Genomic DNA, 16,822 nt, shown 5'->3' on the forward strand with positions numbered 1-16,822 from the left:
CTAGACGATATCTCAAAGACAGCTTTAAGTTTCACAATGGTGATGTTACCAATGGGAGCAATGAAGAAAGCTAAGAATCTTTGCAACCATCATGTATGTGACTCCTGAATAATAGGCAATTATAGGAAAGTAAGCTAGGGAAGAATGGCTGGATATATTTATATTTTTATTTTTACAGTGCCTATACCTTTACAGAGTTCAGGACCCTATCACAGTTCCTATCTGGCAGACTTTTATTAATTTTATACAGCCTGCTTTCATATCCACACCCAGTTGTTATCCCTGCCCATGAGAGCCCTGCACCTCTACCACCCAATCTAACAGCTGTTAGTCCCTTGGTCACTATGTCCAATGCAATGGAGCATCTTATGGAGCAGGAAGTTTTTGAAAGGTGAACCAGCTAGGGATGAGCTGTGCAATAGCTAGAAAATATTAGGGCTCTGTAATGACAGCAAATCACCTAGTATGGTATTTCTGATGACAGCCTCACAGGCTTAGAGACCCTACCCGTATTCCTCCTTATGTCTTTTCTGGCAGCGAAAATCCAGTCTCATTCTGTTTTGGAAAGAGACCTGTTGGAGATTACTTCTTTGTTCCCCTCTTTTAGATGTCACAGCAGGGCTTGTGCAAAGCTCTATCCCTTTCACCCACATGAAAGTAGATATCAGGGGATAATGTTGCCAAGTAGCAGGGAAGCCCAGTACAACTGCTTACACTATAACAGCTTCTACTCACTTGAATCAGATTCCTTATGACCTTAACATGTGATCTGGCTCTTGCCATTCTCTCCAGCTCATCTCAAGCCATATTACTCCTTATCACTACATTCACCCTCACTGGCTTTTCCTCCAATTTTCTAATGTCCCAGGATTCCTTCTGCTTTAGGGCCTTTGCCCAAATGTTCTTGCTAACTAGAAAATGCTTTTCCTGCACTTTCTACCTTTTTTCAGTTGACTCCCAGTCATCTTTCAGTTCTTAGCTTAACTGTAGTTTCATCACAGAGGACTCCTTTAATCCCTAGACTTGGTCAGTAGCCTTCGTGTACTTCTCACATTTGTGATTTTACATGTATATAATTATTCTATTAACATGGGTCCTTCTGAAGACTAAGTTTCATGAAGGCAGAGACTGTATCTATTTTTACTTCTTATTATGTCTCCTGTGCCTTTTGGGTGCTTTTCACACAGTAGACATTCACTAGATATCTGTTGAATGAATGAATGACTTGAACTGAATGAATTCAGTCTTCTTTTCTCATTTACTTGGTAACCCTATGTTATATCTGACAAAAATCAATCATAACCCTACAGATGTGCATCCTGCTGTTTGTGAGTACTTAACTACTTGTCTGCCACTGGACACACAGCATTTCATTTAATGCTCTCAACTCTGTAAAGAAGGTATTCCCACAATCTAAACAGAAGGAAAGTGAGACCCAAGGATGTATGAGCTAGTAAATGGCAAAGCTGTTTCAAGCCCAAGTGTGTGGAACCAAAGCCCATACTGTTAACCATGACACTACACTGCCCCCTTTTGGCATTTTGGAGAGTTGTCACTGGGCCCTGGTAAATTTCAACGGTAGATCAGTACTTTTTGGAACATAAAGCCCAAGAAGCCATGATCCTCTTCTTTTGACCCATGTTATAGAAGGACACAGGGAATGAAGTTCAACCTGGACTCCCCCGTGTTCCAGTGTACATGTGTGTCAGTATCTGTCTTCCTAACTTTTTCATGGGCCCTTTGTAGCCTCCAGGTCATAATGTAGAGTCCTGTTTTAAAGAGAAGGGACAGCTGTGAGAGAGCAATACCTCTTGTTGATTAGAAAGCTCAAGTTAGTCATTATTCAAAGTTCCTTTTGGTGGCAGGGAAATTGGGACTGACAAATACTTTAGAGTAGACAGAATCAGAGTAAATGAGGAGAAAACAACATAAAACCAGAAAATACAGCAACCGTTTGTTGTATGTGCTAGGCATTTTACATATGTCATTTTATTTCATGCTAACACAAGCCTTGCAAAGTAGGTAATATCACACCCATGAAAGGAAAGGGGTATTAAGAAAGGTAACCTGCTAAAGGTTATAAAACCAGCTGGCCTTAGAACTAGTACAAATCCTTCTGACTTCAAAATTCAAGTCCCTCCCTCAGAGTAACAGTACACACTGTCAAAGCCTCTCTGGAAAGGCAACTGGCAACATGTCTAAAAACATAATGTGTGCAGGCCCGTTGACCCCCTCAGTAATTCTACTTCTAGGAATTTGTTTTGTTTTGTTTTTATCATTTAAACAGCATTTTTATTGTGATATTTTAATCATTTTTAAGTGTCATTAAGTACATTCACCATGTTGTGTAACTGCCACCATTATTTCCAGAGCTTTTTCATCACTCCAAACAGAAACTCTGTACCTATTAAGTAATCAGCCTTTCCCCTCCTCACCTAGTCCCTGGTAACCTCTGCTCTACTTTCTGTCTCTATGGATTTGCTTATTTAGGTATCTCACCTATGTGGAATCATGCAATATTTGTCCTTTTATGTCTTAAACTGCTGATTTTTAAAAAAAATATGTAGGGTCCAAATAAACACATTTTCTATTACTGATCCTTCAGTTAACATTGTATTCCACATGGGAGTGAATTCCAAGATCTCCGAGCCCCACGGGTGGCCCCTTGTCCAGGTCTGATGGTTGAACTCTACCAAGAAGCTTTAGGTACGGGCGGCGCCTGTGGCTCAGTGAGTAGGGCGCCGGCCCCGTATACCAAGGGTGGCGGGTTCAAACCCAGCCCCAACCAACTGCAACAAAAAAATAGCTGGGCATTGTGGCAGGCGCCTGTAGTTCCAGCTACTTGGGAGGCTGAGGCAAGAGAATGGCCTAAGCCCAGGAGTTGGAAGTTGCTGTGAGCTGTGTGACACCACAGCACTCTACCAAGGGCGACAAAGTGAGACTCTGTCTCTACAAAAAAAAAAAAAAAAAAAAAGGCCGACCATTTTGGGCGGCGCCTGTGGCTCAAAGGAGTAGGGCACTGGGCCCATATGCTGGAGGTGGCGGGTTCAAACCCAGCCCCAGCCAAAAACTGCAAAAAAAAGAAGCTTTAGGTACAGTTTGTGTCTCTAAGCTCCCAACTCAGCTAAGTTGTAGAAACAGAAGGTGAATTGTTTAGTTCTATTTGCAATTAAAATTTAAAACAGTGATGCAGAGACTAAGCTGTGAGGCTGTAATAATTTTATTTGGGAAGTGCACATTTTAGATTATATAGGAAATATTTTACTGAATTTGAACAATATGTCTAAAATGGAAATTTCTTCTTTTTAGGTTGGTAATCTTTTAGTTTTATTTAATTCTAATGTAATGTCATTCATTATGACAAATCAACATGTAAGTATATGCCCCTCCTTTTTTAATTTCAGCATATTACAGGGGTACAAATATTTTGGTTTAGGAATTTGTTAAACTAAAGGAATAGACAAATGTACAAAGACTTTCTTTTATAAGACATTATAATAGTTATAAACATAATTTTATAATATAACATTATAATAGTTATAGTAGCTGTAACATTATAATAGAGACAAAAGCAAACAACCTAAACCTCATTGGGGACTGATTTAATAAATCATGGTACATCCATCCCACAGCATACATATAGGCAGCCTTTGAAAGAAGCATATAAATCTAATATGAATTAATGTGAAAAGATGTTCATGATATATATTTTTTATTGTGGTGAAATGTGCATAACATAAAGTTACCATCATAAAATACATACAGAAGATGAATAATCTAATTCCATCTGTATTTAAATATATATATTACATATTTTAAAAGTCTAGAAGTATAAAATAAATTCGCAGTAGTTCTGAATTACAGGAGAACTTCACGTTCTCTATTTGGCTCTATGTGTTTGAATTTGTTATGACAAACCAATATTACCTTTTTCTTTGACTTTTTTTTTTCATTTGGGGAAACAAATAGTCAAAATCATGCTCTTTTCACTATATCATGCTTATACAGGAGATAGGGCTCATAATTTCTGTTTATTTATTTATTTAGAAACAAAGTCTCTCTCTGTCTCCCAGGCTGGAATGCAGTGGCACGATCATAGCTCACTGTAGCCTCAAACTCTTGGGCTCCAGGGATCCTCTGGCCTCAGCCTCCCAAGTAGCTGGGACTGCAGGTGCACACCATCACACAGGACTAATTAAAAAAGAACATTTTTATAGAATCAAGGTCTTGCTATGTTGCCCAAGCTGGTCTCAAACTCCTGGCCTCAAGTGATCCTCCTGCCTCGCCTTAGTCCCTCAAAGTTCTGGGATTGCAGGCATGAGCCACCATACCCAGCCAATTTCCATATTTTTGAATCAGGTATGCATACTAGCAAGTTGATAAGATGAATTGAATATGGAAATTCTGCCAGGGACCTGTGAGCCACTTATCTGGCCAATCTGGTTCCTGCCGGGAACCCTCAGCTTTCATCTGCCACACTTGACTTATCACTTCTCAGTTGTTTCTCAAGTTCTGCAGAGCCCTGTAGCTTTCAGGAGGCAGGGCATTTCTTTGAAAATAGAAAGCCATCAACATTGAGCAGATACGTTCTCGTCTTTTACTCCCTGTTGAGAAATTTCCTGCAGTTTTACCTTCACCATATAAGAGAAGCAAGAGAACATATTTATTCTCATATTCTCTAAAGTAAACCCATGATCACTAATGTTTGAATGCTATGGGTGGTTCTTTTTTGCTTCTACCCTCCTTCCTACTAGTGTTGCTGCTTGTTGTGTTGTAGTTTTTAGTATAGTCTTTTTATGTGGTAGAGTAGGAAAGGGGTCAGGAAACTTGGGGCTTAGCCCTGGCTAGGGCACTTCAGGGAAGCTGTTCACTTTTGCAGGGTTTCAGATTTAAAATTAGGATAAATGATAGATGTTGTTTCTTTCTCTTAGAATTGTCAAAGATTAAATGAGATAGTAACAAAGAAAAAGCTTTAAAGTATAAGGTGCAATATAAATATTTTTCTAAATTTAGCCTTGTTGGATTATATTATGAATTCTTATGTCAAGAAGCATGTTTCTAAACTTGTTTGCTATGGTGTGGCAATTTAATAGGAAATAGGAGAGATGCTGAAGAATCTGGAAAGACCACGTTATTTTAAAACCAGCCTAAGGAAGGGGGAGGGCAGAGGAGAGTCAGAATCTTATTTAACACTTTATCCATTTCTGTATTATTTTTTCTCCTTTGAATATGCATTACTTTTATAAGTTAGAGAAACCAATACAGATTTTTTTTTAATGGCTTAAAATGATATAGTCAGACTATACAGAGAAATCAGAAGTATTCTATAAAGAAGGCTGACAGTAGGGACAAAGAGAAAAAAGGATTTAGAAACATGAACTATTGGAGAAGCAGCCAGATTAGCAAGTTGGGGTTACATTTTTTTTAAACTATTGGATGTCAGGGTGAGCAGTTAAGTAGTGGGAGCTATCAAAGAGTTTTAACCAAAGGAATACTAGAATCAGAGCAATGTTTAATTCTCAGAAGATCATTTTAAGAGTAAATCTGGGTTACCACTGCAGTGAGCATGGAATAAGTTGAGAAGGATCTGAAATAGGATATTGGCTGAAGAAATGTTAGGAAAAATTTTAAAAAAATAAATATTCAAAACCTATTAGGTTCATGATAGGTTTGCCATGGGGATAAAGGGGAAAGAGGTGGATCAAAATGACCCCACAAGGAGTCAAAAAGAGACAGGAGCCAACTGAAAGATCTCTCAATGGCCAAAGCTGGAGCAATCTGAGCAACAAAATAAATAGTGATAGTATTGGATTATAACCCCTATAATAAAATAAATACCCATTAATCCATACTCATAAATAAATGAATAAACATAATAACAGAGAAGGGACAAGTATTCCTTTCAAAATAATTCTAATTTTGGCGGCGCCTGTGGCTCAGTGAGTAGGGCGCCGGCCCCATATGCCGAGGGTGGCGGGTTCAAACCCAGCCCCGGCCAAACCGCAACAAAAAAATAGCCGGGTTTTGTGGCGGGCGCCTATAGTCCCAGCTGCTTGGGAGGCTGAGGCAAGAGAATCGCGTAAGCCCAAGAGTTAGAGGTTGCTGTGAGCCGTGTGACATCATGGCACTTTACCCGAGGGCGGTACAGTGAGACTCTGTCTCTACAAAAAAAAAAAAATTCTAATTTTTATATATTAAAAATTTGATTTATTAAAATTTCATATCTGTAGAAAGAATGAGGTAAATAAAAAGTTACCATTTGAACATTATAGTAATAATTGCTGTTGGCAAGATCCACTGATTGCTAAAATTAGTAGGTGAAACTTTAAGGAGAAACAAGATATTTGTATAGACTATAAGAATCTCTTCCAAAATATATATTAATTACTGTGATGGTTTTAACATATGTCTACAAATTCTTTGATACTCCTCCCTCTAGGAGATGGAACTTAATTCCTCTCCCCTTGAGTATGGGTTAGATTTAGTGACTTGCTTCTGATGAATAGAATATGGTAAGAGAAAAATACTTTAAAGTAGAGAAACTTGGCAAACACCAACCTAAGTGATTAAGGTTAACATCTCTGGTAATAAGACATGTACACCCTGAAGTGCTGTGATGAGAGGGACACATCACCTCTGTGGTATTCTTCCCAAAACTCTATAACCTCAACCTACTCATGAGAAAACACTAGGCAAATACAAATTGGAAGGACATTCTAAAACATATCTGACCAGTACTCTTCAAAAGTCAAGGTCATAGAAGTCAAGAAAAAGGGCAGTGCCTGTGGCTCAAAGGAGTAGCACTGGCCCCATATGCCAGAAGTGGCGGGTACAAACACAGTTGTGGCCAAAAACTGCAAAAAAAAAAGAAGAAGTCAAGAAACACTGAGAAACAAGAAGACTAAGGAACCAAGTCAATTAAATATAATATAAGGGCCGGGCATGGTAGCTTATGCTTATAATCCTAGCACTCTGGGAGGCCGAGGCAGGTGGATTGCCTGAGCTCATAGGTTCGAGTCCTGCCTGAGCAAGAGCAAGACTCTGTCTCTAAAAAATAGCCGGGCATTGTGGCAGGCCCCTATAGTCCTAGCTACTCAGGAGGCTGAGGTAAGAGAATCAAGGTTGTTGTGAGCTATGATGCCACAGCACTCTACCAAGGGCAAGAAAGTGAGATTCTGTCTCAATAAATAAATAAATAAATAAATGCAGTATAGATCCTGGAACAGAAAAAGGATATTAGTAGAAAAACTGGAGAAATTTGCATAAAGTTTATCCTTTAGTTAATAGTATTAGACCAGGGTTAATTTATTAGATTTAATTAACATACCATGGGTATGTTAGATGCTGAAATTAGGGAAAGCTGGGTGAACATATCCAAGGACTCTCTGGATTGTCTTTGTAACTCTTCTCTAAATATAAAATCATTTCCAAAATAAACTGTTTTTTAAATTACACCCTCCCTCCTCATTTTTGAGTTTATTTAATTGGGAAAGTGGTTTGCTATTTGGATAGTAAAAGGAAAAACTAGACTAAGGGAGTGTGTGACATTATTAGAAGTAGTAGGCAGTTGGAAATGGGGTCTGGAGAAAAAGAGAGAGAGGTCAGAGCTAGAGAGACAAGTTTGGGAGTAAAGCCCAGAGAGCCATTACTTGAAATAATGAGTTTATATGAAATGCCAGGAGAGAACATGTGGAAAGAGAACCATTGGCCATGCTGGGGAAAGCACCTACGTCTAGAGGATAAGAGGAAGATCAGGAGGGAAGGTGTTCAAAACAGATAGTGGTAGAATGTTTCCATAAAAATCCAAGGGAAAATAGAGTTTCTAAAAAGATCTGGTTAGCAATGTCCAGTGATACTGAAAGGTGGTGGAAGATCACTGAGAAGTAGCTGATGGATTTTTAACTAGGAGCCCAGTGCTGACCTCAGAACAGTGTTAGAGCAGGTAAGGACAGACAAGGTAGATATAGGAATCAAATCACCAGGACTCAGAGAGTGAGGAAGCAGGCTGCCCAAGACAGGCAAATGGGCTTGTGTAAGGAGACCCTGGAGGAGAAAGGGACACTCCTGGACAGAGAGGCCAAAAATGTTGGCCATAGCAAGTCAGCCAAGGGCTGTAGCCCAAAGCTCAAGAGGAGGAGAGAACCTTGACCAAAGAGAACTCCCTGCCAAAACTCAGACTGAAAGCTAGAGGCCTTGGGTCAAAGACTGCTTCTTACCCTTCCTAGCTAGGAGACTAGTTTGTTAACTAAGTCCCAGCTTATCCCCACTGTGGACTAAAAGTGCCCAATAGGACATAAAGTAAGCCAAACTTATTCATCCTTTCTTCAGCTTTTATCTAAGATGAAGAATAATCTGTTTTCAAAATAGTTATTAAATAGTATTACAGACTGGTTTCTGTGTATGTGTGCATGTGTGTGTAATAAAACATACACTTACCATGTATATACTTTATTGACTGTTTATCCTGTGTCAGGGATTATGTGCAATTCATTAACCTTATCTCATTTAGCCCTTCAAACAACCCTTTAAGACAGGTATTATTATTTTCCTCATATTAAAGATGAACTGAGACCCAAAGAAGTTAGAAATTGATCAAGATCACACAGATAAGTGAAAGGCAGACAACCAATGGTTTTAAGCACTGCATTGTACTTCCTTTCACCAACACTCACACATTTGTGTGCACATACATACACACAGGGGACCCAGGCTATGTGCTGAGAGGTTAACACTGGGTAGCTCTAATGGTAGGATTAAGGATGATGATTTTTTTCTTCTTTGTGCTTATCTGGACTTTATACAGTGAAGATATATTCTCTTTAATTTAGAAAAAGAAATAATTATTTTATTTAAGTTCTAAGTTTTGGTCTTCTTTGTCAGATTTTTATAATATCTATGATCAAAACAAGCAGATGCATTCTGTTCAAATGCAGACAGAGGAGATTCTACCTTCTCTGTAGCAATGAAGTCTCTGCAGTGACAGGAAGGAGGATCTGGCATGTGTACATGTGCACACATGTGAGTGTGTGTGTGCTCACATGTGTGCAGCGGTCGCTGAAGGAGGCAAGGAGCCGATAAACTGTCTGGAGATGTATCATGTGGAATACTCTCTCTTCTTGCCATGGCCACCTTGTCCCTGAGCCAGGTACATTTTGTCCCGAGCTTCCAGAGGGACTGGGAGATATTTTTTTCACACATACCAAGATACTCAACCTCACCTCTTGCTGAAAATATGGCCAAGGAGCCAGGATGCTGGTATGAAGCCCAGACTGCAGCCTTAGAGAGTGGAGCTACTTCAGGCCATGTGGGCCATGGATGGTATCAGCAATAGGAGGAGATGAGCCAATAGCGTTTAAGGTTGGCATTAACCAGCAGGCAAGGCTCTTGTCCAAGGAGACCTTTCTCCTCCAAGGTCTTCAGGGGAGAAAGTTCAGAACCCTGGATAGCTCCTTAGAAGAGGTTTGTCCCTGCCATATCTGAAAGACATGGAAGCCTGTGTCTTTAAAGTGCTGTGCTTATTTAATTAAAATAAAGAAAAAACTTTTTTAAGAGACAAGGTCTTGCTCTTTTACCTCGGCTAGAGTGCTGTGGTACAATCATACCTCACTGAAGCCCTGAACTGGACTCAAGTGATCCTTCCACCTCAGCTGGGACTACAGCTGCAAGCCACTGTGCCTGGCCTTATCCTTAATTAATTCTGAATAGCCTTCCTGCCCATGTCTCTCTAGCTGTGAGAAGGGCCCAGCCTTTTTTTTTAAGACCAGCCCTATGATTCCAGGGATTCCTCCTTATCCTCTCCAACTCCTGCTCTTCCTCCCCACACACATCTAGCCTGAGTTCTCTATTGAGGTCACTATTACTCTGAAGGTAAAGTAAGCTTGCAAGACAATTATGTCATCTTTCAAGCTGTCCCTGGCCAAGGCCTGACTACCTAATACCACAGGGTAAGTATTTTACCACAGTAAAAGTCCAGTGGAACAAGGGAGGGGAAATACCTCTAATTGTCTCTAATACCCCTGTAGTCTCTTCAGTCTGGAGGGATTAGGGAGGGGAAACTAAGGACAGACACTGAGCAAGTTTCAATACCTGAAGAATGAGCCTCTCAGGAGCCATCACCATACCTTCAGCCTGGCAATGGGAGTACATTTAGTTTCAAGGTGTCTTTTTTTAGGGGGAAGGCATTGACATGAGGTAGGGGTAGTATTGTGTAGCAAATAGAATCAAAAATGAGGGTGGCGCCTGTGGCTCAGTCGGTAAGGTGCCGGCCCCATATACTGAGGGTGGCAGGTCCAAACCCAGCCCCAGCCAAACTGCAACCAAAAAATAGCCGGGCGTTGTGGCGGGCGCCTGTAGTCCCAGCTACTCAGGAGGCTGACGCAAGAGAATCACTTAAGCCCAGGAGTTGGAGGTTGCTGTGAGCTGTGTGAGGCCACGGCACTCTACCAAGGGCCATAAAGTGAGACTCTGTCTCTACAAAAAAAAAAAAAATAGAAACTAGTGAATCTAGAGGCCTACCCCCATCCTAGCTATATGCACATGGGTCCCAAAGCCCACAAACAGAGGAGAATTAAATTAACACTATAGAGAAGTTTCTTCCCAATTCTCCCAAGTCGTACAGAGGGAATTGTACGTGTGAGGTGTCTGAAGGGGCAGAAGAGTTATAGCCATCTACTCTAGGGATTGAATTTGCTGGTTGAAAACTCCTCCTCTACCTCCAGGTCTCTTCCATGGTTAAATGAATCACAGCCAGCAAATGAGGTTATGGTGCTAACACTTTAAGATTCCCTGGGCTAGTGAGTGAGGAAGGAAGGAGTGAATGGAGGCTGAGTGAAGACATTCAGGATCTTGTTCTCCTAACCAATCCTGCTCTGGAACTTGCACACGGCCCACTTCCTTTCAAGACTTTGTTTTCTTCACCTCTCAAAGGCTCCTGGTCCCTATTTGAAGGAACTGTCAAGCCCAAAGCCATGCATTTTACCTCAGAGAAGTTCCTGGTCAAATAATGATGTCAAATAGTGAACCCCCCGGAGAACAGCTGTATCCTAGCACCAACCAGTCATAATGGAAGAAGGAAGAGCAAGGAAAAGAAAAGAATTTTTGGTGCTCTGGCTGGGTACAGTAGCTCAGACCTGTAATCCTAGAATTTAGGGAGGCCAATGAGAGGGGGACACTTGAGGCCAAGAGTTTGAGACCAGCCTGGGCAACATAGTAGGAGCCCATCTCTACAAAAAAAATTTAAAAATTAGCTGTGTGTGGTGGTATGTGCCTGCAGTTCCAGCTACTCAGGAGGCTGAAGTAGGATTGCTTTCAAAAAGAGAGAGAACATTTGGTGTTCACTGAGTCATGAGGAGACCTGGCAGAGTTTGGGCTGCCCCCACCCCAACTGAAGAGATATTGCTAGATAATGATCCTGGAGATGGGGCTATTGACAATGTAGTGCTATAAGTCCCCAAAACTCTCACTCACTAGAGAGAGTGAGAACATTCACTTTCAGAGGATCACATCCAGCCTGGCCCCTCTCTTTCTTTTTTTATTTTTTTGAGACAGAGTCTCACTTGGTCGCCCTCGGTAGAGTGCCGTGGTGTCACAGCTCACAGCAACCTCCAGCTCTTGGGCTTAGGCGATTCTCTTGCCTCAGCCTCCGGAGTAGCTGGGACTACAGGTGCCCACCACAAAGCCCAGCTATTTTTTTGTTGTGGTTTGACCAGGGCCAGGTTCAAACCTGCCAGCCTTGGTATATGGGGCTGGCTCCCTGCTCACTGATCCACAGGCGCCACCTGGCCCCTCTCTTTCTCCTGGAAATAACACATTCTACTTTCCAGGAGAGGCCCTTACTGTAGCTTTAAGCACAGGCTTTTTTCATGCAAAAGGAAGCCTGGCAAGGAAACAAGTAGAGATGAGGACTTTGCCAGGTCCCAAGAGGTTTATTTGCATTGGTTTTTGTTCAGATGGAACAGACCCAACCTCAGCCAGAGCTTGCCCCTCAGTCTGTTCTCAGGGGCAAAGGCACCCCTGTGTTTGCCTTCCTCATAGCGGATGCTCTGTAGTCACTGTTTTATTTAGAAGCTGTGATTATGTGACCACAAACCTTCCTAAATTGAATACAATTCTGAGCATTCAGAAGAACCAGTGCAGGACTCAGGGGAGAGAGCAGCTGGCTAGAAACAAGGGCTCATGAATTCTAATCCCAAGGATGCCATCTGGCATTGACCTGGGACAACTCATTTACTCTCTACCCTGGAGGCTCTTTCTGGTATCTCAGGGCCTGAATAAAAACAGACCCAGGAGCTTAGAGAGTGCCTGCCTAGACTCTCAAAGTCAGTTCCCAGGCAAACTGTAGTTCATAGGCTCTCAACTCCAGCCAGAGTTTACTAATCCAGGAGGTTTCTTGCATTTTTTCTTCACTATCTCCTTCCCCTTATGTCTGAACTCCCAAGAACTCTCCTGCCTTGGGCGAGCTGACTGCCAAGTAAACATGGTTACAAGCCCCAGGTTGTTAGAAAGACATGGGATCAGAGAAGCCCCACTCCTATCTCCTTTCAAAGGGTTTTGTGATGATTTGGATTCCAAACTGGTTGCCCATTCTCCTAAACTTAATAAGAGTTGGGCCTTAATCATTTGATTGTGGAAGTATATATCCGCAAGCAAATATATGAGTCTAACCCTTGAGTCACAAAGAAGACCATGTCTACTCAGCTGGTAGTTGGTTGCTAAGAGAAGTTGACCTAGAGTTAAGTTATTGCTTTATCCCTGGACCTTAAGTGGGATTTTAACTAGGACAAGCCTTCAGGCAAACTAGTGAAGGAGAGTTTTGGGGACACCTACTTTGGCTCTTCTCCAAAATAACTTCTGGAAGATGATCTTCAGCCACTGGCCAGAGGCATACATTGAAGAAGCGGTCTTACAAAGAACACACAATGCTCTGTCTCGGGACATCATTATACAAGGTCCTGGCACAGCCTGGTAGGTCACCAGCCTTTTGTCTCTTCTGTTACAGAAAGATCCTTGCTGTGACTTCAAACCAAATAGAAGGCAATATTTGTCTGTTATTATATTACAGCCTTTCATTTTCTGTGCTAGGCCTTGGGAGGACACAGTGGAGGCAGGTATGGTCCCCACCTTCATGAACATTTATTAAACAAATCAATTATACAAATAACCAGTTAAGTAAAATTTGGTAAGTACATAAAAGAAATGTATGGGGGGAGGGCTGTGAGGATATTAGAGAGGAGTCTAACCTAGAGTGGCAATCATGTGTCAGCTGAAGTCTGAAGGATGATTAAGATTTAACTAGAAGGGAAGCATGAGGTAGGGAGGATTTTGATACCTCATCAGGAACAAAGAAGACCAGTGATGCAAAGTGTAGTAAGCCTGGGAAAGTGGGCACAAGATGAGGTTGGGAGATGGAAGGGAAGGCAAGCAACGGCTCATTTGCCACCATTCTTAGCCTGAAATGAATACTCCTTTCAAAAAAGTGCTGGTTGAGACCCACCCAAACTGCCATGGCATGCCCCCAGGCAGGGTGGTGACTGTCCATCTCCTAGCACAGAGGAGGATTCTTGCAGAAATGCTCAAGGACAGGTGCTTCCAGCTCCACCTTGAGGACCACACAAATAGAATGGCCCTCACCTGGCAGCACAGCTCAGAGGGAGGAGGAGGCAAGAAAGACTTTCTCTATATTTGCTTTCCCTGTAGATCCTCTCTATGTTTTTCCATTGCTTTGAACTGTTTATTAATACATGACAGAAGCTATTTCCCTATTTAGATGGTTCTGCTGGGAATTCTGCAACACCACCACCCCTCCTGAGGTAGATAAAAAAAGTCAGCTTTCAAGATTTTATACTTGGATTTCAGAAACTAAATTACATTACTACATCCTGTGAGACGGCGCCATTGCCTGTTCCTATCTGCACGCTCCAGGCACCAGGAGGCTGATAACATCAGCATGTCGAAGCTCGATCCAGACAATTTGCAGCTGAGTAGAGCTGGGCCAGAGGGTGGGGAGTGGGGGTGTGTGTGCAAAAGTCTCTCAGAAACCAGAGCAGTCCAGGGTCTACTGTAGGTTGGGATCTAGGATTTGAGGGTTCTTTTCTATAGACCATCATTTCTCCTATCTTTCTATCATGGTCCATTTCTATAGACCTTCATATCTCCCAATAAAGAGAGAGCTCATCTTATAACAGTGGAGCTGAAAATTACTCTCCTAAGCATTGGAATAGGATAAATTTGCTGATGATCCAATACTCAGATTTTTATTGGCGTGAAAGACAGAAGGGGATGGGGGGAGTGGAAGTCATAATAGGAAAAATGCAGGCTCCTACTGCCTGTGAAATTAGGCATCCATATGAAAGCCAAAACACTTGTGGAAATGGCTATTCAGTGCTTCCTTGAAACCCAGATGCGAAGGCCCTGTAACCCTCTAAGAACCACACAGTTGTGGAGTAGAAGAGAAAGTATTGCTCTCCAGCCAGGAACAAAGGAACTTTTGGAGTTTTCTCTTAAATTGTAGTAAGATTTTAACTCTACAGAACAAGAATTCCTTACCGAGCAAAAATTTCCAACCTCTTGGGATATTTCAAATCTGTCATATAGCATAAAAACATTCATTCAACTCTGACAGCATTCACAAATCTATTTTTGTAAATAGCCAAACACAGGCTGATCATGCCCCCCAAATGATTTTTTCAAAATGCAGTAGGTCCTCAAGGTCAAAGTTTTGGGAAAGGTCAGTCCAACCTCTTTGAGGTTGCTAGTCCTCTGTCCTTATGCAAGCCTGGATTTCCTATACCTCAGTAACCTGCTCCATCACTCAGAGATTTCAGTGTTTGGATACAGAAAACAAAAGAACAAAGAGCAACGTCTAAGTTTAACTGCACATTTTTCAGTTTCTCTGGGCACAGTGGAAGCATGAAGTTTACTGACTCCATTATATACCTGAAGACAAATTAATAATTAAGTCAAGTGATTCTTTTTTTTTTAATTTCAGATTAATATGGGTATATAAATATTTTGGTTACATTGTTTTCATTTCTAAGGTAAAGTTGAAGTTATAGTTGAGCCCTTCGCCTAGTGGGTGTGCTGTATATCCTCACATTATGCATATTAGGTAAGAACTTACCAAACACCCACCCTCCTCCCCTTAACTCTTTCCCTCCTCCCTTCTCTCCCTCACTTGAATATACTTGTGTTTTTCCTGTGTGTGTGTGTTTGTGTGGTTGTTTGTAAATTGGTTTCATATTAGTATTGAATATGTTGGATAAGGTCAAGTGATTCTTTATTCTATTGATGTTTGTTTGTTATTTTTTACAGAAAAGTATTATTGAAGGTTTTTAAAGTGAGCAATCAGGATCACCAAATAAGAGTATAGGTTCCAAGGTTGAGCCTCCCTCTGGATGTTCATGGTTGGTGGAGCAGGTGTTCCAGAATCTGGAAAAATCTCAATGCAGGCTGCTTCCATCTCTTCCTGGATTCACAGGCCACTCCTCTTAGGTCTGTTCTGGCCCCCTCCTCCAAGGTCTAGAAGTAAAAGATCTTTGCTGCTTTTTGTCATAGCCTGGGGAGGATGCCCAAGATTAAGTCAGAAGACTGATATAGCCAGAACTTGGGGCAACTACCTACTCCACTGTTGGCTGTTACTTCTAGGTTGGCCAGGCCCTGGTCAGCCTCCCTTGCCTTCGCCCCCACCTCTTGTCCACAATTCCTAAGAAATAGCAGACCTGCCATGATCTCTGGACCATGACTGGACCTCTCCACTGGAGGGCTTCTCTCTGTGAGGAATTTCAAGCCACCCAAAGATTGGACCTATAATTGCTGAGAACAAAATAAAGCTTTTGCTAAAATGTCAACCAACCAGAGAAAAACAGTGTGTCTTGAATTCTCTTTCTTCGTGTCTTCAAACATCAGACTTTTCTCTGCTGGCTCTTTCCCCCAGCCTTAATTATCCTCCAGTCTCTCTTGTCATGTACATGTATAACAAGACCCCACCCCCACCCCAGGACTTTGGTTCTAGTTTCTGGCTGTCTTACATTATTTTCTTCAAAACCCTGTTCTTCCCCAGACATCCATGACACCCATCTTTCCTCCATCCCCTGCCCCTCTTAACCATGGCTGTCAGTCTTCCACTCATTCCTTCAATGTTGGTGTTCTTCAGGGTTTTGTTTTTTTTTTTTTTGTCTAGGTCTTCTTATTTGTAGACAGACACACACTCCTACACAAAATAAAATCATTAAAGCTTTTATTTTTGTTTCTCTGTCCTGTTTGTTGTCATCACAATTCACCCAGTCACTTGAGTCAGGAGAAGATCTAGGAGTCATCCTTGCTTAGGTCTTTTTTCTCAGACCCAGATTCAATCAGCCACTAAGCCCTAGCAGTTTGACCTCAGTTCTTCTCCATCCTCTCTTTCCCAACACCACTGATAAACTACCTTTTCAAGCTTTCATCACCTCTTGCAATGACTTGTCTGGTCTCCCTGCCTCCAGTTTAATCATTTCTACCCATTCTTTTGACCTGCTTCCAGGGTGATCTGTCTATATAAATCTAACAATGGGCTGAAAATCCTTCAATGGCACCTCATTATTTCCAGTTAAAGTCCAGCACCCTGAACGTGACTTACAAAACCCTTCATGATTTTTAAGTCTCCTTCATCTTCTAGTCTAACCACCTGCCATTTCACCTCCTAACATTAACATTCTAGCAAAGAATTGGGCCATTTCCTTTGCCCACTGTATCGCTGTGTGTGTCTTCCTCCCCACTCCTTTCTTTTTTTCTTTTTATTCCCCAGTCTTTTCTCCAGCTGGTTCACTTCTACTTCCTACTTCATGCT

At 41.6% G+C, this 16,822-nt stretch overlaps 1 protein-coding gene and 1 long non-coding RNA gene across 7 annotated transcripts in view; one reads left to right on the forward strand and one right to left on the reverse strand.

The window, feature by feature from the left end:
• Window positions 1–16,822, forward strand: part of FAM219A (family with sequence similarity 219 member A) — a 56,837-nt gene that overhangs the window by 16,459 nt on the left and 23,556 nt on the right. The gene's annotated exons all lie outside the window — the stretch shown is intronic.
• LOC128570844 (uncharacterized) overlaps window positions 3,331–16,822 on the reverse strand; it is a 56,281-nt gene continuing 42,789 nt past the window's right edge. Inside the window, exons 2-3 of the long non-coding RNA XR_008375646.1 lie at window positions 9,219–9,476; window positions 3,331–4,191 (exon numbers count right to left, since the gene is read on the reverse strand). This is a non-coding gene — a long non-coding RNA (uncharacterized LOC128570844). The remainder of the gene's footprint in view (window positions 4,192–9,218; window positions 9,477–16,822) is intronic.

Source organism: Nycticebus coucang, chromosome 2 (genome assembly GCF_027406575.1).
Source record: "Nycticebus coucang isolate mNycCou1 chromosome 2, mNycCou1.pri, whole genome shotgun sequence".
Lineage (NCBI taxonomy): Eukaryota > Metazoa > Chordata > Mammalia > Primates > Lorisidae > Nycticebus > Nycticebus coucang.